The sequence below is a fragment of the Phragmites australis genome, chromosome 19 (assembly GCF_958298935.1).
Source record: "Phragmites australis chromosome 19, lpPhrAust1.1, whole genome shotgun sequence".
NCBI lineage: Eukaryota > Viridiplantae > Streptophyta > Magnoliopsida > Poales > Poaceae > Phragmites > Phragmites australis.
In genome coordinates, this window is record NC_084939.1 from 14,067,887 (window position 1) to 14,071,965 (window position 4,079).

A 4,079-nucleotide genomic window follows, 5' to 3' on the forward strand; every position below is an offset into this window, starting at 1 on the left:
AACGTGAGAATTTCACCCTATGCGCAATGCTATTCCTAACGATCTCAGATTGCTCTACTCTTGGTAACCTATTAGGGCAAGCTGTAAAAGTGTACAATGGATGTGTTCACTGCTTGGAAGAAACGGGGAAGGGGGGTGGTGGCTGACGAATAGTCAAAAAATGATTTTCGTGGGTCACCGTAGGTTCCTTTGTCCGGATCACCCATACCACAAGAATAAAAGAGCTTTTTATGGCACAGTGGAGCATCATCAAGGTCTAAAGATTCCCACTAGAGAACAAGTATTTAACATGGTAAGGACACTTACAGTTGTACTTGGAATGGGGTCAGGCAGTACAAAAATCCTGGCTAGGCAACATGCTCCTATGTGGAAAAAGATATCAATATTTTGGTTGCTGCCTTATTGAAAGTATCTTATGGTCCGACACGCAATCGGTGTCATGCACATGGAGAAGAATGTGTTTGATAGCTTGATTAGTACCTTACTATAGATATATCCGGTAAAAAAAAAGATATACTAAATGCATGACTGGACATGGAAAAAATGAACCTTAGGAAGGACCTACACTACACACAATTAGACAACGGCAAAAATAAACTTGACATAGATTGCTACACTATGAGCAGGGAAGAGAAGATCCACATGTGTGGTTGCTTGTGTGATGTCAAAGTTTCAACTGGTTACTCCTCCAACATCAGGAGCTTGGTAAACAAGAAAGATAAGAAGTTAGTTGGCATGAAGTCTCATGATTATCACATGATGATGACACAAATACTTCCAGCTGCAATTAGAGGTAATCTGTTGGATAAGGTCCGAGACCTAATTATAAAGCTGTGTTCATTCTTCAATGCAATTTCACATGAGGTCATTGATCCGAACAAATTGGCAAGGCTGCAGGAAGACATTGTCCATATTATATGTCAGTTTAAGACTATTTTCCCTCTAACATTTTTAATATAATGCCTCATCTAATTTTTCACATTGTGGGTGAGATAAAGAGCCTTGGCCCTGTATTTCTGCATTAGATGTATCCTTTCGAAAGGTTCATAGGGGTTTTGAAGAAATATGTTCGCAACCAAGGTCACCCGGAATGTTGCACTACCCAAGGGTGTATTACGGAGGAGGTCATTGAGTTTTGCATTGACTATATGAAACTAAACGCGATTGGAATGCCTATATCTCGCTATGAGGGGAGGCTAAAGGGGAAAGAGATGATAGGTCATACTTCAATCCATATCAAAGATCGTGTTTCATTCACTCAAGCATACTTCACAGTTCTGCAACAGTCACTTGTAGTAAGCCCATAAAGTCAGATGATTGGATTGCAAGAGAGCACAGATAAAATTTCGGTAATTGGTTATGTCAACACATGGTGGGTAAGGATACCAATGATGCTATGTTGGAATTGATGGCTAATGGCCCATCAACTATGATTTGCACATTCCAAGCATACAAGATGAACTGATATACATTTTATACGAGAGCACAAAACAACAAGAGCACTAACCAAAATAGCAATGTCCATATTGATGCCTATGACCGCGCTGGCAACAAGGAGACCAACTATGGATTCACAGAGGAGATTTGACAGGTTGAATATGGCGAGTTGATGGGCCTCTGTTTCGGTGCCAATGGGTTAGACTCCTAGGGGGAGTTAAGGTCGACAAGTACGGTATGACTACTGTGGACCTCAATCAGATATAGAGAACAACCGTTCATGCTTGCCAAGGATGTTGCACAAGTCTTCTATGTAAAGGACCTGGACCCAGCTAACAAAGAGGAGCGTCATGCGGTTCTTCATGGAAAAAGAAAGATTGTTGGTGTTGAGGATGTTGTCGACGAAGAAGACAGTGACAAATTCGATGACCTGCCTCCTTTTGGAGAGAATGTTGAACTTCCTCTCATTGTTATCACTAAGGAAGCTACCTACATACGCTGCGACCATAACGAAGCATTAGTCATTTAATGAAAGTAGATTTCTTGTATTGGGTGAAATTTGTATAAATTTAAGATAAGCTCTAATTTGTATCGATGACATGTATGGTGAAGATTAACTTTCTGAAAGTTCAGGTCTGAGTGTCGTACCAGGCGATCAGACTTATGTGACACTACACTTTTTTCTTCTTGGAAATCTATATTATTAAGTTTGTGTGTGTTTGAATTGATTAAAATTTAAATTGTATTAAAAGGAGAAAATTAAATGAAGAGCTAAGAATCATAAAGTTAACCAAGATTAACATAATTGGTTTCACATGCTTTTTTAGATGGATATTTCATAATTTCATTACGAAATTAACAAGTTATAAACTTATTAATGAAATAAAGATAATTTAGTTCACATTTCATGAATGCAAGTATTTTAATCATGTAGGCAACAGTAATACAAACTCAACAAATTTGGTTTCATATTTTTCTCAACCCTAATCATTTTCTATGAATTTTCAAGTTTCTAACCAAATTTAACAATAGAAGAATATTTCCATGGAAAAAATAATTATCAGTACCGGTTCTAAGTAGCAAGTGGCACTGATGCTCCACATATTAGTGCCGGTTGATACACTAATAACTGGCACTGATACATGTATCATGCTAGTTAGAACCTAGAACCAGCACTGATACCTTGCCTATATAGCCAACACTTAGCTGCTGCCTCACTCACTCCATTCAGCCAACACTTAATCGTCGTTTTTGCGCTCTTCTCCAGACACCGCTCCATCCTCCCCGAAGCGCCGCCCCACAGCCTCCTCCTCGATGTGATAGTCCACTGCCTCCTCCCAGACGTTTAGCCGTGCAGCCTCCTCCCCGAGAGCCACCTTCTCCTCGATGGGCTACTTCCTCACCGATCGACCGCCGCATCCTCCCCAGCCACCGCCTCCTCCTTTAGGGCAAATTTGTGAATGGTAGGGTGCCGCATGAAACAAATTTGTGATGTTTAGGGCAGTGGATGATGGATTAGGGTAATGCCGCATGAAACAAATTTAGGGTAGTGGATGATGGATTAGGGTAATGCCACATGAAACAAATTTGTTATGTTTGCGGCATGCAGTGAAATTTTTTTATGATTTTGTTTCTGGTTTGTGCCTCCAATTCGTTGAGTCTATTCATTGTCTTTTGTAGTAGTTATCATCACACTAAATGCATGGCAAAACTCCAATGTTTGATGTGGTTACTTGTGTAGTAACTGCTATTTCGTTTGGTTCGAAACTATTATGTTCCATTTGATTCTTTGATTTTCATGATCAAGAAGTTAGTTACATTTTTTATCTTGTTTCTATAATGCATATATTTTTATCTTTTAAATGTAAAATGACTTTATCTTACACTCATCTCATCCAATTGTTGTTCTTCTGCTTGATACATGAAGTGATTCCTACTTGTTGAGCCCCTTGAGTATGGATTGCATACATGAATAATAGAAAATGCATTCAACATACATATAAATTGGAAAGGTTAGCACTGCAATTACTTGATACCACATTTGCAATTATACAAATTAATTTTTCGCATCATAATAATTGAGCCCACAATATTCTAAAGGAAACCTTTCGGTACTCTCAACATCCCCTTTGAGTGTTTATACTGTTTGATGCTAGTTATTGATCTCTTTGAGTGATCATATGCAAAGTTCTCAACTTTTAGCTTTAGCCCAGATGTTATTTTAGTATTATATGCTTTAATCAATTAAAATGATTGTTTTGTTTTGCTTGTGCAAACCCCTCTTTTTTCATGCCTTGGAAGTGAAGAGTGAATCAACAACTTTGGGTATGAAGATTAACACGTAGCTAGTGACTATATGAAGCTTAGTGATAAACTTTGTGTAAAGTCAATTGATTTTCCTTACAATCACGTTATGCTATTGTAATTACAATTCTGGTGTTTTATATGAACCTCTAAGATTGGCACCATTAGAGCTTGCCAGATTTCGCTTGACTTATGACAGGGATGGTAACCTAAATTTGTATGTGACGTGTGTGAAAAGCTCTACAGGGATGGTAATTGCACTTGAAACTTGCAAGTGTTTGTATGTGAGGTGTATGAAAAGCTATGATCTATTGGATTATTGTTGAAAGCTTGCAAGA